The 15,850-nt window shown below is 44.8% G+C and overlaps 1 protein-coding gene across 6 annotated transcripts in view; it reads left to right on the plus strand.

Annotated features, from left to right (window-relative positions):
* C32H12orf49 (chromosome 32 C12orf49 homolog) overlaps nucleotides 1-15,850 on the plus strand; it is a 317,095-nt gene that overhangs the window by 56,881 nt on the left and 244,364 nt on the right. For 5 of the 6 annotated variants that reach the window (XR_004316676.1, XR_004316679.1, XR_004316680.1 and 2 more), the window contains exon 5: nucleotides 9,688-9,806. The gene's annotated coding sequence lies outside the window, so the exon portion shown is untranslated. Of the gene's footprint in view, nucleotides 1-9,687; nucleotides 9,807-15,144; nucleotides 15,175-15,850 lie in introns of those variants that run through there. The other variant, XM_032471693.1, reaches the window with a different exon arrangement.

Genomic DNA, 15,850 nt, shown 5'->3' on the forward strand with positions numbered 1-15,850 from the left:
TGGCACCAGGGGCTGGATTTGGTACCGGCTTCTTCTGCTGAGAGTGGATGGGAGCCGGGTGGCACTGCAGAAGGCTTCTCAGCCTCCTGGCAAAGGGTGCCGGCACAAAGCTACCTTCAGACACCCCCCAGAAAGCATGCGGGCAGATGGAGCCCCGGTTTCACCCAGCCCAACTCTGCTCTGAGCTCCGAGTGTGCAGAAGGTGTGACACCAGCAGACAGCAACAAGCAGGTGGGAATCAGAGGAGAGCGAAAAACACGACAGAATGGGAAAGCTATCTTCGTCTTGAAAAACATTCCAGGACTCAACGTCATGCTCGCTCCAGGGAGTTGGGAGTCTGAGTTCCAGAAGGCGAACAAAGAAGCATGATTTTGATTTTGGGCTTTTTTTTTTTCTTTTTTCATTTTTTAAAATTCTTCCCTTCTACTTGCAGGATTCAGCCTCTTCCAATCATTGATCAGGGATGTTCAGTGACCTACCTTGGCCTCAGTTTCCTCATCTGTAGGATGGGAATCACCTGCACAGGTGTGGGTGAATAGCATTAATGTCACTGCCTAGGGGCGCCTGGCTGGGGTTCTCAGAGAACATGTGTGCATTCTGACCAAGTATCCCAGGAGGACTTCCATGTAGATGATCCAGGGAGAGCCCCCCAGCAGCCCTCTGTAGGACTTCCACATGATGTAAATGGTCTGCCCAGAGTCACTTCATTTGTCAGGTGTAGAGCTGGGATTTGAGCAAAAGCGTTCTGCTTACAAAGATGCTGCTGCTGCTTCTCTACCTTTATGATATAAAGTCTTGTAAAACAGGATCAAAACCTATGAATATCCACGAGGGGTTCGTGACCTACTAAAACCATGCCCCTCCTATGAAAAGCCCAGGGATCCCGGTGAATTATCATAGTAGACCTGCGGGGGAAATAAACAAATAAAGCTTTAGTAAAAAGGAGAAGGAATCTTTAAAATGACCCCCCAAACTCCCTACCCTTAAATGAAGGAAAAGACATTCAGTAGGGCATCTCCTTTAGGATTTTTCCCTCCCAAAAAAGACACATAAGGAAACTTTGATTCCAGGTGAGTTGAATCTGGTCTCCAAGGGGTCCGAGGTGGGGTGAGGCTGGTGAAGGTCCCTGGGGCTTTGAGCTTGTGTCACTGCTGCCCCTGGGGAGTGGGCTGAGCAGGGGGAGCCTGGAGGACCACCATGGCAGGCGATTCCTGAATCAGAACTGAGCTGTGACATCTGGGATAGGATTTAAAAGGTCAGGAAGAGGAGCCCTGGGGCCATTTGCCAGTGTTAATTGGTATTAGGACTGAGTCCCCTCTGCTGCTGGTATGTGTGGGGCTTACTTCCCCAAGTAACACAGGGAAGACTTCCCACTGCCCCCCAGCAGGGAGTATAGGGGGGCAGGCCACTGTTCCCCTCTGGCCTGGAAGCTGTTCATCAGCTCACTTTTCTTAGCCTGGCTCTTGCCTCCTGTCTTGGTGGCCTCCCCAATCTTGGACTCATTTTGTTTACTCAGAGACACTCATGAAATCTCCTGCTTTTTTTCATGTTCACATAGCAAACACTTGTTGAGTATTAATGATACGCCAGGTGGTGTGCTCAGTTCCTGGTGTACAGTGAAGAAGAGAGAGAAAGTTCTTGCCCTCAGAGGGCTTTCAGTCTTGTTGGGAGCTCAACATTTAACTCAAAGAATGGGACGAGGTGGAGTGGGGCAGAGACTGAAGTTCTAGGTAGAGAAACACAGGCTGTCAGAATGTCTTGAAAGAGGAAAGAATACCGGTGGCTCCAGAATTTTCTGTCTCAGAGACACATATTGATAACTTGTCTCGAAGCAACAGTTTGAAATACCAACTTGATGCCTCTCGAGGCAATGAAAACATCCAAGTCAAAGAAGGCACTGTGGGAAGGCTGGGGGAGCCAATGGAGTTCTGGGTGGTGGCCGAAGCCAATGCAAGGGCCCTCCTGGGCCCCACCATTGGGAAAAGACTTCAAAGGAAGGGAAGGGAGCTCATGCACTTGGAGATCATGGGCCAGAGGAACAGCATGGGCTGAGAGGAGAGACGGGGAGACCAGGATTTCTGAAGGGCAATTCGTGGGTCACCTGCATCAGGATTATCTCAGGGGTTTGTTGCCAATGCAGATGCTTGGGTCCATCTCAGGCTAGTGGAATCAGCATCTCTGGACAAGGAACCTGGAATCTGCTTTACAAGCAAGCGCCCTGGAGCATTACTGTATGAATCGGGCCTCAGAGTCTACTCTGAGTGAGGCTGTTGATTTTATCCCAAATGAAAAGGAGCCTTTTGAAGGGTTTGGGAAAGAGAAATGATGCAGATTTTAAAGACACTGTTCTGCCTCTTGGGTAGGTATTGAGTGCAGTGGGATGGGGGGAAGTGGAAGGAACACCTGGATGGCCCGGGCAGAAGTCCACACTGCCTCCCTGCCTGCAGTACTGGGTAGACTAACCCCTTATCTTATGAACCAGTCCCATGGCCCCTGCTGGGTTCTCCTTGGTCATCTAGGCCCTCCTGTGGTGGCTGCCTGGACCCCAGAATGAGAGGTGGATTGACACTGGCCCTTGGATTGTCCACATCCTGGGCTGCAGATCTCCGTTGCTCCTTTACCATCTCACACTGTCGTTTGCTGCCAGCACGGCAGTTGGTTATCCAAGGACTCATCCTCCCTGAAAGTGTAGGGCAAACTATCCTCTCACCTGTCCAGGATGGTTATATAACATCAGCCCTGAGAATGGGGTGATGCTTTCAGGGATTCTCACGGTGCTGATGGGCCCTAGGAGTCTGGCACCTCCCAGGACGTCAGATTTCTCACACTGGGTCCATGTGACCCTACTACGGCTCATGGTTTGCAGATGGACAGGGAGGAGCCAGGTGTCACAACTCTTGCCAGCCAGAGCCTGTGCCAAATGGCTCCTGATTTGGGCTGGTTCTTACCCAAACTAGCCTCCCTCTTTTAGGTAAATGACACACTTTTCACTCTCTCTGAATTTTCAAAGAGAGGCTGACAGACAGAGAACGTTTTGAATCGCAATCAGAGTTCCCTGCCGCAGAGCACACAGATGAGAATTGATCTCAAACCTTTTACTGTCACCGTTTACCGAGTACCGGAAAGACACACACATAAGTCAGCAGAGAAAAACTCAGAGTCCTGGTCTCCAGCCGCACATCAACAAGACGCCAGAATAATGTCGTCAGCCATGACACCGAGCAGAACCCAACCACCACCCAGCCAAGCCCCCTTAGGCTCCCAGCATATCAAGGGGATCCTTGCCTCTGCCTTCATTATTCTTTTAATCAACTTTATTGAAGTATAATTTAGACACAACAAACAGCACTGGTTTTAAGTGTACCCACTGATGTTTTGACAAATGTGTATACTCATCACTTTAATCAAAGTAGAGAATGTTTTCAACACCCCCCCACCGCCAAATTCCTTGCAGCCTCTTAGAAGCCAGTCCCCCTTCCACCTCTGGCGTCAGGCAACCGCGGCTCTGCTCTCTGTCACTCCACTTCTACAGTTTGTATAACTTCATATAATGGAATCAGGCCGTATGTACTCTTGTGTCTGGCTTCTTTTACTGGTTTTTGAGATTCAGCGACATTGTTGCATATATCAGTAGTTCATTTCCTTTTACTGTTGAACAGCATTCCACAATTTGTTTGTTCTTTCACTTGTTGATGGCCACTTGGGTTGTTTCCAGGTTTGGGGTATTATTATGGGCTTTTATAAACATTTGTGTATAAGATTGTGTGGACATATGTTTCCATTTCTCTTGGACACATACCTAAGAATAGCCGGGTTGTACGGCAGGTATATATTTACTTTTTAAGATACTGCCAGACCTTTTATCCAAAGTAGACGTGTCATTTTTATATTTCCACCAACAGCATATGAGTTCCGGGTGTGTGAGTTCTGCATCCTAGGCACCGCTTGGTATTGTCAGTCTTTTTAATGTTAGCCGTTCTAATGGGTATGTGGTGGTATCTCATTGTTATTGTTTGCATTTCCTTGACGACTAGTGTTGAGCACTTTTCCATGTGTTTATTGATCATTATATACCTTCTTTTAGTACTGTTTAAATCTTTTGCTGATTAAAAAAAGAAACAGATTGTTTGTCTTATGATTAAATTGTAAGGGTCCTTTTTAGATTCTCTCCACAAGTCCTTTGTCAAATATGTGTATTTTCTACCAGTCTGTTGGTTGGCTTTTTTCCCCTTTCATCTTCTTAACTGTGTCTTTTGCAGAGTCAAGTTTTAAATTTTGATAAATTTAATTCCTCAATTTTTTACGGTCTTTGTCTCTTGTGCCCTACCTTAGAAATCTTTGCCCACCCCAAGATCACAACGATTTTCTCCTATGTTTTCTTCTAGAAGTTTTGTAGTTTTATCTTTAACCTTTAAATCTGTGATTCATTAATAGTTAGTTTTTGTGTATATTACATACTTAAGTTTGAAGTTTATTTTTTTCATGTAGACATTCAGTTGTCCCTTCACTATTTGTTGTGAAATTTTTCTTTCCTCATTGAATTACCTTGATGCTTTTATCAAAAATCATTTGGCCGTATCCCTGTGGATATATTTCTGAGCTCTCTGTTCTGTTCCATTGATCTATATGTCTGTCTTTTCAACCAATAGCACCTGGTCAGATAAGTACTCCAGCTTTGTTCTTCTTTTTAAAAAGTTACTTTGTGTAGTCTAAGTCATTTGTTTTTCCACATAAATTTTAGGATAAGCTTGTTCCTATTAAACACTCTGCTAGAATTTTGGTTGGGGTCATGTTGAATCTATTGATTGATATAGGGAAAATCAACATCTTAACAATATGACTCTACCCATCCATGGATATGGTATATCATTCCATTTATTTTAGTCTTTAAAACATTTCTTTTAGCAGTGTTTTGTAATTTTCATTGTACAGGCTGGGTACATACTTTGTTACATTTATTTCATTTTTTTTGGTATTATAAATGTGAAGTTATATTCATTGGTTTCAAATTGTTCATTGCCCCCTCCTCCTTCTTTTCTTCCTTCTTCTTTTTCAGTTATTTCTTCCTTCTTGATTCTAACCTGATATCAAAGCCTTAAGTACATCTTCTTATCCTCGACACATATCCAGGGTTTGACAATTTCTCAGTTGATGTTTTATTCAGGAATTGGCATTGATGCTACCCCATATCTTGCCTCTCATCTTAGAACTTACAGCTATTCTTAACATAATTCTCAGTTTATCAAACCATTTCCCTTCTATCACTCCTCCTTTTTCACAGCTCCCACAATAACACCTCCTCCATACAGCTTTCAAGAAGGATGTGACAGGTTCTCTGGTATCTTTTCAACATCAAATCTTCTATTACTCACCCCCACATTGATTGAAACAATTAACCAATTGTTTGTTCAAAATGAAGGAATTTTATGTTATTTAACTCTGGTATGTTAGTTTCCTTGGGCTGCTGTAACAAGGTACCACAAACTGGGTGGCTTAAAACAACAGAAATTTACTTGCCCACTGTTCTGGAGGCTGCAGTCTAAAATCAAGGGGTTGGCAGGGCCACACTCCCTCTGACACCTGTAGGGGAGCATCCTTCCTTGCCTCTTTCAGCTTCTGATGGTTCTCAGCAATCGTTGGCATTCCCTGGCTTGCAACTGCATACCTCAGTTTCCACTTCCATCTTCACATGGCATCCTTCCTGTGTGTGACTGTGTTTCTTCTCCACTTATAAAGACCCCAGTCATATTGGATAAAGGGTCCGCATGCTCCAGTAGGTCCTAATGATTACATTTGTAATGACCCTAATTCCAAATAAGGTTACATTCTCAGGAGACTGGGACTTTAACATTTCTTTGGGGGAACACAATTCAATACCTAACAGTGTCTTAGCTCTTTCTTTGTCTCCAGTGTTCTTACCTATTTTGTTCTCTTGAAGAATTTCTAGAGGACTCAGTTCAAAATTCACCTTCTTGATTATTTTTCCTGAATCCCCAGAAGAAGTGAATCACCTCTTTGCCTATCTTTATAAGCATTTCTGGAATACTATTAGACAGTTTCTCACATTGTGTACCACCTGAGGGCAGGAGCCGTCTTACTTATCTGAGAGTAGAGCTCAGAGTCCCAGAATCCCACTTAGATTTCCTCTACAGCGTAGCCATTCCAGCTGTGGGCATTTCACACACATATTCAAACAGTCCCTAATCTGTAGCTTTGTAGATTGTTGAAGAACATGAGGAAGATTTTGAGATTCTGTGTTATTTATTTATTTTTTTTTATTTTGGGAATGTTATCATTAGGAAATACTCTGGATAAACATTTGGGGTCCCCTTTAAATGTCTGCCTATGTAAAATTCCTTTTTCTGACTAACTCCTATATGTTCAAAATATAAAATGAAAATAGTCTTGTAAGGTAAATGCAATATAACCAAGTTTCTCGGCCTTGGCACCAGTGATATTCTGGGCTGGATTATTCTGTTGTGAGTGGGGGGCTCTCCTGTGCATTGTAGGATGTTGAGCAGCATCCCAGCCTCTACCTAGTAGATACCAGTAGTACCTTCCTCCCTACTGTGACAACCAAAATTGTCACATAGCCAAGAATCTCTCCAGTTGAGAGCTCACCACTGTAGAATATCATAAAGCAGTTGGAATTCTTAATGTAAACATTATAAAAGTCATCCAAATTTCCCTTTATTCTGCTTTCTTGTTGGTACTCTCCTCCACCCATAAGGCTGCTCTGTCCTGAGTTCGCTGACGTCGTGAATAAATTGCACGGCTCGGCTTTCCTTTGCTCCTGCCCCTGTACATCTGGGGCCTGTGGGTGGCCTTGTCCACGCAGAGGGAGAAATGAATGCCCCTGCTTCTCATAAGGACTCAAGGACTCGAGGAACGTGGGAAACCAAGCCAGTGCTCCAGTGTGCAGAGCCCTGTTGCCTTCACTCTCACCCCAGAATCTCCCAAAGCCCTTGCTGAGTTCCTCCTCAACCCACTGAACTAGGAAGAATAAGATTGTGGTTTGGGAAGAAAGACCAAGAATCGGGGGTGGAAATCATGAAAACAGTACACACGTGGATGGGAGGACTGGGGAAAGGATGCAGGCAGGTGGCCCCGAGCTCTCCAGAACCAGAGGTACTTCCTGCCACGGTTTCCAGGCACAGACCTGGCAGCCCTCACTCCCAGGGAGGCCAGATCGTGACCCTTTTAAGTGTAAATTCTGTTTTGCAGCTAGAAGAAGGGAGAAGGCAGGGCTTCCCATTTGGAAATGGCCTTGAATCTGCCTACTTTTCTCATCTCTTATCCTTGGTTTCAGTCTGAAAGCTGCCACGTTTTAGGGAGGGGTGCTAAGGTCCTCCTCTTTTGACTGACTGGCAGGCGTTCCTGAGGAATTGGGAGAATGTTGCCTTGGAGTGGAGATCCTGACTTGGGTTTTAGGCTCTGCTCTGTGATGTAAACCCTGCAAGTTGTGGGACACATATTTACTGAACCAGGAAGCTCTTCCTTTCACACTGCTAAAAAAAATGAGGTAAAATTCACATAACATAAAATTAACCACTTTTAGGGTATATAACTCACTTGTGTTTATACCTTCACAGTATTGTGCAACCATCACCTCCGTCTAGTTCCAAAATATTTCTGTTGCCCCAAAAGGAAACCCTGTATCCATTAAACAATCTTCGTTCCTTCTCCCCCAGCCTCTCACAACCATGAATCTACTTTCTGTCTCCATGGATTTGCTTATTCTGGACATTTCATGTAAATGGACTCATTCAGTATGTGACTTTTCTCGTCTGGCTTTTTACATATGTTTTGGAGGTTCATCCGTGTTGCAGCAGGTGTCATTACTTCATTCCTTTTTATGGTTGAATAGTATTCCATTGTGGGGGTGGTCCACATTTTGTTTACCCATCCGTCTGTTGATGGACATTTGGGTCGCTTCCACCTTTTGGCTGTTGGGAATAATACTCTATGAACATTTGTGTTTCTCATACTAAAAATTTTTTTAATTGTGGTAAAATATATGTACACAAAATATGTCATTTTAACCGTTTACAAGTGTACAATTGATTTAAAGTGCGCTGATTACATTCATAATGGTGTGCAACCATCCCCAGAGTCTACCTCCCAATCTTTTCCATCACTCCTAAGGGAAACCCTATATCCAGGAAGCAGCAACTCCCTCTGCCTCCTGCCCTCGCCCCTGGTAATCTCCACTGTGCTTTCCGCCTCTGTGAACTTGCTGAGTCCAGATAATACATACGAGTGGAGTCATACAATATCTGTTCATTGTGTCTGGCTTCTTTCACTTCACATAATGTAGTCAAGCTTCCTCCACGTTGCAGCGTGTATCGGTACTTTATTCCTTTTCCTGGCTGGATAATGTCCCATTGCAAGGACATACCACATCTTGTCTACCCATTCATCTGTTGATGGCCATTTGGGTTGCTTCCCCTTTGTGGCTACTGTGAATATCCGTGTCTCTCATAGGCATTTGCAGATTGCCCACAACCCTTAGCACAATGTCCTAACTCCTCAGCAGGACACTCACCGTGAGGCCCCTTCTGCTCCCCTGGCCGCGACGTGTGGCCGCCCATGGCCTGGCCACGCAGAACTGCTTCCCATCCCTGGAACGAGTCTGATTATGGCTCCGCTCCTGTGTCTTTGCCCTGGTGCGCCCTTGGCTTGGAGTGCTTTCTTCCGTCCCTTTGTCCTCTGGCTACCTCTTAGGTGTCCCTCGAGACTGGGATGAAGTGTTGCCTTTGCTGGGAAGGGTTCTCTAGCTGGCATGCCTCGCTGGCTTAGGTGGAGTAGCCAGGCAGAGGTGAGGGGTGGACCCGGGAACCCAGGCCCTGGTGAACAGGGTGGGTGGTGGAGGGTACGGTGCAGTGAGGCACGGTGGCCTCGTGAATGGTGTTGGGGTGGCAGGGACAGTTTTACTAGGTGGCTTTCTGGCTTTAATGGGACAGATGGGCTAAACACAGCCCAGGTCTGCCGGTTCCTATTGTGTTCCGGAAGCTCTCTCTGCTTTTCTCTGTCACAGCTCTCGTCACTGTGTCACAGTCTGCTAATCCGACTGTCTCCTCTAGTAGACAGAGCCTACCCCCCATACTGAAAACAGTACACTTCCTAAGGAAATGAGGCCTACTCTTATTTATTGAGCCTGTCAGACTGAGTCTTTCTTAAAAAATAGCTTTATGGAGGTATAATTTACCCATGTAAAGTGTCCAGATCATTGGTTTCTAGTTTATTCACAAAGTTGTGCAACTCCCCCCAAAGAATCACACACCAGTTGGCAGTCACTTCGCATGCCCCTACCCCTGCCCTGCCCTAGGCAGCCACTTCTCTCCTTTCTCAGACTGAGTCATAAATACTCCGAGCAGTGGACACCATTCCTCCCCTTGGCATGCCAGGTTTGAACATCTGCATTAGTGAGAAGATTTTTCCAGGCAGAGGATGAGACAGAGGAAGGAAGGAAGGGGCAGACGCTCTGCGGCAGAGAGGCAGCCGACATGCACGAAACTGGGCCCGTCTGGCTTGGGAAATTCTTAGAAGAAAAGAAGGATGAAAATGCAGAGAGAGCCAGAACGTATTCCTTTGGGAAACTTGGCAGGGTTCTTTTGTTTCAAAAGATGTCCTGGAAATTAGATGGCTAGGAATATTGTTGGGATGACTGTTCCCGTTTGATTACAGGGGCTGCTGACCAGCTGCAGCAGAAGTTCTGCTGCGTCATCGGTCCCCTGACATTTTAAAAGAAAGCGATGAGCATTATCCAAGGTCCTCTTTCCATCCCCTGTTGCTGTGCGTATGAGGTAAGTGATCTGCCCATTGGAATTTAGTTTAATAGGCTCCTGAACGTGTAAACATGTCTGCTGAGTATAAATATTGTATCGAAGTGCAGATTTCCATCTTTTCCCACTACGTTCAATTAGAAAGAAAGAAAGAAAAAAAACCCAGCAGGTTGAGTTAGAGGACTTCTCTCCCCTCTGCTGGATAGAGCAGGGCACTCAGGCTTTCTGTGGGGGGCGAATAATGGCCCCCCCAGCATGTTCACAGCCCAATCCCCGGAACCAGTCAACATGCTACCTTAGATGGCAGAAGGGACTTTGCGGATGTGGTTAAGAATCTGGAGATGGGAGGATTAGGGTGGATTATTGAAGTGGGCGCCATGTCATCACAAGGGTTCTTATGGGTCAGAGTCACAGAAGGTGTGAACACGGAAGTGGAGGTGGGAGTGACATGGGGCCAGGATCCAAGGAACAAGAGTGGCCCGTAGAAGCCAGAAAAGGTAAGAAAACGGATTCTCCCCAGGAGCCTCCAACAGGAAGGCCGCCCTGCCCACCCTCTTCAGACATGTGACCTCTAGAATGGCGAGAGACAATACGTCTGTGTTGCTTTAAGCCACTCAGTGTGCAGTCATCTGCTGCAGCAGCCCTAGGAAGCTCATCCAGGTTCCTCCCTTCAGTCTGAGTTTTACTCTAAGACGAGGGCTTTTCCCTATTGTGATGGCAGCTCAGAGTTACTAGTGCACATGACGTGCCGGGAACGGTGCCAGGCCTGGGACAGACACTCTCATTGCATCCTCCCAGCGACGCTACTAGACAGGCACCATCTCTACCCTTATTCTGTGTATGTGCGACCGTGTACACGTTTATATGGTACATACGTGTGCATACGTGTGGGTCCAGAACCAACAGGTCGGCAGGGTCATGTTCCCTCCAGAGGTTCTACCGGGAATCCATTCCTTGCCTCCTCCAGTGTCTCGTGGCCACCGGCACTCCTTGGCTTGTGTCCTCATCACTTCTGTCTCTGCCTCCGTCTTCATGTCTCTTTCTCTCCTCTGCGTGTCAGTGTCAAATCTCCCTCTGCCTCTCTCTTCTACATGCACGTGACTGTATTTAGGGTCTGCCCGGACAATCCAGGCTGACCTTCCCATCTCCAGATCCTCGGCTTAATCACATCATTTGCCGTATGAGTTACTGTTCACAGGTTCTGGGAATTAGGAAGTAAATATATATCCTCAGAGGGCTCAATGGATTTGCCTGTTCTGGGCATTTCTTATCAACGGATGGATACAGTATTTGGCCTTTTGTGTCCGACTTATTTGACTTCGCATAATGTTTTCAAGGTTCTTCCCCTCGGAGGGCCCTTTTTCAGCGTACCACAAGGGGATAGGCACTTTATACATTTCCACCTCTCATATCAAGCCTCAAAGGCAGCTATGACATTTGAAGTTATACAGATGAGGAGCTTGAGGCTCAGGGAGGTTTACTCTCTTGGCTGTACTTCTTATGCACCTGCTAAGGATGTTCATGGGAGAAGTACTGGACCAGGCTGGACCAGCCCATGTGACTGCAGGGAGTTCACTTAGTTTCTCAGATACTTCAGTGTCTGAGTTTTTAATCTGTAAAATGAGAATCACAAAATCCTCTTACTGATCTAAGTCAGATGAAATTAGGGAATTTTTTTGGTGAAAATTCTTTGAAAAATATTGTTATGTAGATGGAAGGGGTTATTTTTGGTCTCGAGTGGGTTCAAAAGAAAGTCTGCATATGAAAGAAGAGATGACTTAACTGAGTACCATGAATTAAATGCTGAAATATTCATAGTAATCAACACCTTGGCTTGGAGTGCTGAGTCTTCACTTCAGATGCTGAATAAGGTTCCAATGTAGATACTTTAAAAAATCTTCCGTGTTGGAGGAATGATACCTGGAGGCCACTTCCAGGGAAGGACAAGAAGAAACGCTGAATTGTTTCCAGTTGAGGTGGGAAGGGAAGGGAAGTTTTATGCCTTACGGTGATGAGCATTCTCTTCATGCTTCTGGGCATTCGTAATCAGTGTGTTAGAATTTGTTGCAATCACACCACGTTAACTTTCCATGGTTTCTGTCATCTGGGTAATAGAGCATGGATGATGGGAGAAGAATGTGAGTGGGAGGTTGCCTAGGTGAGCAGTAACATGACCCCAAGGAGAGAAAGTAGGGCACAGTGAAGAACGTTTAGGAAGAACCTAGACGTCTTTATCAAAACTGATTTTTGACTGGACAGGCCTCTACTCTGCATTCATGCCCTGTTTATAAATCTAGACTGGATGTGCAAAATGTGTCCACTCAGAATAGAGCCTAGCCAGTGCCGTGGCAGACATCACTAACCAGTCATGGCAAACCAGCGCTCCAGGCAGCCCCTCCCAGTCCGGGAACCCTATCTCTCACCTCTGTACTGGGTGATAAGCCTAGAGCATTAATTTTAATGCATTAATTAACTTACCTAATTCAGAAGACTCTTTGACCCTGTTGTTCATACCGAGGCTTAAGCTGCTCATTGACTATTTTAGTAAAACCTAGTTTCTTTGCAACCCAGTAGTACAAGAGGTCCTAGATTTCTTGCTGACTGTCAGCTGGCAGCCACTGGCAGCTCTGAGAGGCTGCCCACATTCCTTGCCACGTGGCCCTCTCCATCTTTAAGCCAGCAGTGGCATATAAAATACTCATTCTTTGAGTCTCTGACATTTAGATTCAGCTTTATAGGGCTCATGTGAGTAGGTGAGTCCCACCTGGATAATCTTACTTCTGCAGAATCCCTTCTTAGCAGTACCTAGGTTAGTGTTTGAAGAACTGGGAAAGGTGTATGAACAGCAAGAGCTGGGCGTCTCGAGGGACCGTCTCAGAATTCTGCTTCCCACAAGGCTTTTGACACAGACACTAAAATGGGTCTTTTGTTGACCAGGTGTCAAAATGTTTTAATGCACCAGCCGTGCAGCAAGTTCCAGCTTTACAGCTGACGTTGGCCAACAGCCGTTTTCAAGTATGATATGACGATACTCTGCAAATTCGTTGATATTGTCTCTACTGACTCTTGTTGATTATTGAATTGATGGCTCCTGTTGGCTTCAGGGGCTCTTGGCATGGGGACTAGGACCTAGCTGAACCTTGACAAAGTGATAAATAGCACGTTTATGTCTTCGCTTGATTCTGTGGCTCTTTTGAAAGGAATGCCCTTCTGATGTGCCCAATAAAAGCCTCTTTGATGTGCCAAATGTGGACAGTTGAACTTTAAAGGAATTTTAAGCACAGATAATTAGTATCTGCCCTTATTGATGTAAGCCCCACTTTATTTTTGTTCCTTCTGGTGGACATTAGATTTAGGAAACGCTCCTCACTCTTGGCAGTGTCATTTCCCTCCCATGTATAAGAGTCTAGCTCTCACATTCTGAAACAGGAATAAATTGCCTCTTGTTTTAGTAAGTAAAATAAACCACAGCGAGCACATGTGAAAGTAGAAATGACTTTGAAAGAAAAAGCCAGAGGGAACAGAGGTCAAGTCAGAAGTGACTAGAAATTTATATTTCTTTCTTTTCACACTGTTGAAATGCAGTAGATTTTGACTAGTCTAAAAACAGCATTTTTCTGGCATGTGTTATTGGGACACTAGTTTCATAAGATGAATAATAGATGTTAAGTAGAAAAGGGTTCTGTGGTCAAACAGTTTTTGCCATTAGACTGTATTAAAATTTCCGAGGGAGAGATACAGTATGTTGTGATTTCCAGTCTTAGAGGTTGAATGCTCATTTTGGTTTTCCATTTAAGAAATATTCATGAGATTAGAACTTTAAGGAACACGCTTTGGGAAGGACTGTGTTGAACGAATTCTCTGACTTGGAAAGCAGGTCTATGTGTGTTGGCATCTTGGTGGCACCAACCTAGAAATGGACACGTCTTCACGTTTGGGTCCCAAGTACATGTGTCTGGGTCATAGAGGTCCACATTTGGGTCACAAAGATAGATAACATTTTTGCTGCCTCAGATAAATTTCTCAGTGTGATTATTTCCTAATCTTTTCATAGTCTATTAATACCATTTTCAGTCTGGCCTCAGACACATCAGTAACAATTTTTTGTGTGTGGAGCGGGAGTAATTAGGTTTGTTTGTTTGTTTATTTGTTTATTTATTAATAGAAGTACTGGGGATTGAATCCAGGACTTTGTGCATGCTAGGCACGCACTCTACCATAGAGCTATACCTTCCCCCTACATCAGTAACAATTTTATATCTAGTGAATAGAGAAGAGAAGGAAATTAACATTTATTGATTATCCCCAGTGGGATGGGTGCTTTGTACACTTTATCCAACTTAAGCTTCACCATAACCCTGCTGAGGTGAGTGTTACTACCTTTAGTTCATAAATGAGGACCCTGAAAGTCAGAGAGGGTAAGCAGCTTGCCTAAGGTTACACAGCGTAGAAGTAGCAGAGGCATTCATATCCAGGATCCCGGATCATCTGACTCCAAAGCCCCGGCTCTTCGTAATACGCCCCCTGCTTCTCTGCCCTTGTTGCTGATCTCTTTTAATTTACGCTGTAAGTGAGCTTACAGAAAGCTGGGTATAGACCGAACATTCCAAATCGAGTTGTATTTTCCCACCGATCAGCATTGTAATTTCAGCGCTGCTTCACCTGCAGCCACCAGTGGTTTTGGACATTTGCATTCTCAGTTTCCCCTTCCCTTCCCTATTCTCTATCAAGTGATTAATGGTCTGAAAAATAAACTTTTATAATGCACTAGGGGAAGCAAATTCTGATTTTATTGATTTTCCATACTTCCATGCTACTTGAAGAGAAGTGTATCTTCTGATTTATTTGCGTTGTTATAGAGAGCTTATAGCTGGACAGACTTGGGCTCAGCTCATTTGACCTTTGGCAAAGGACTCCACTTCTGTGCCCATTTCCTCAGTCTGTAAAATGGGAATAATTCCCTCTCGGAGGCTAGTTGAGGACTGGGATTGTGAAACAGGACAGGAATTTAAAGCGCTTCCATAGGAGTGCTTAGAAAAATGTTAACTTCTCTTCTTCGTTAACATCGGGGCTTAAAGTTGGCGATAAAGATGAAAAACAGGAAAAAGAAACGTCGGGACACCATTTAAGGGCTCTGAAAATAGTTCCGAAGAAGCTCGCGCCTGTCCCCTCATTGCTGTTACGGGTTTTGCTACTAGTTCATTTATGGCCAGTCGGTACCAATGCCGGGTATACTTGAAAATTCAAGTAAACACGGACATACATTAATATTAACCAAAGAGCAAATATTTGTGAAACTCCCTTGGCCTGCATGTTTACCTTCGTTCCGAGAAACATAGTTAGCAGAAGTAGCATCAAACAAGAAGGCTATTCCTGTCACCAGGGAAAGGTATGTCCCCTGCTTGCCACATTGGGCTACCCTGTCCTACACTGGGGAAGATTCACTGGTGTTTAGACATAACGTAGTTTTACTTAAACATACGTCATTTTAAAACGCTCTTATCTTGATATATCCACAGAGCTGTAGAGCATAGCGCCTTGCCTGTGCTGAGATTGTTTCGTTGAATTAATGAAGATTTATGGACACATGAAAAAAAAAGATTTACGGAAACATGCGAAATTCCATTTCCCTCCATACTTAACTCCCAACGAGATGAACTGGTTTTGTTTTGTGTCTGGAAATAGTTCGGCTCCTGGAAAATATTTTCCCAAGGAGCACAGTGGAAGATAAAGTAGCCTGACTTTGCTCAAAATAAAAACCTACGCCAATATTTGTCACCCAGACTCACCAGCTCTGACCTTCAGCTGTTTGAGACAGACTTTCATGGCTCAGCAGAGAGAGCAGCAAGGCGTCTCACTTCTGCCTGAAATCTTAAGTTGACTCTAGACCCCGCCGCACACACACACACACACACACACACATATACCACATGTAGTTCTGTTCTGAATCATCAGCTGTCCAGGTCACTCACACTTCCTTCTGCAGGGTTACTAACGAGTGCTGAAGCAACCGGGAAAACGCGCCGCCTTTCCACTTTGTTAATTGATTTCATACCCATTGTGTA

The sequence above is a fragment of the Camelus ferus genome, chromosome 32, assembly GCF_009834535.1.
Source record: "Camelus ferus isolate YT-003-E chromosome 32, BCGSAC_Cfer_1.0, whole genome shotgun sequence".
Classification (NCBI taxonomy): domain Eukaryota; kingdom Metazoa; phylum Chordata; class Mammalia; order Artiodactyla; family Camelidae; genus Camelus; species Camelus ferus.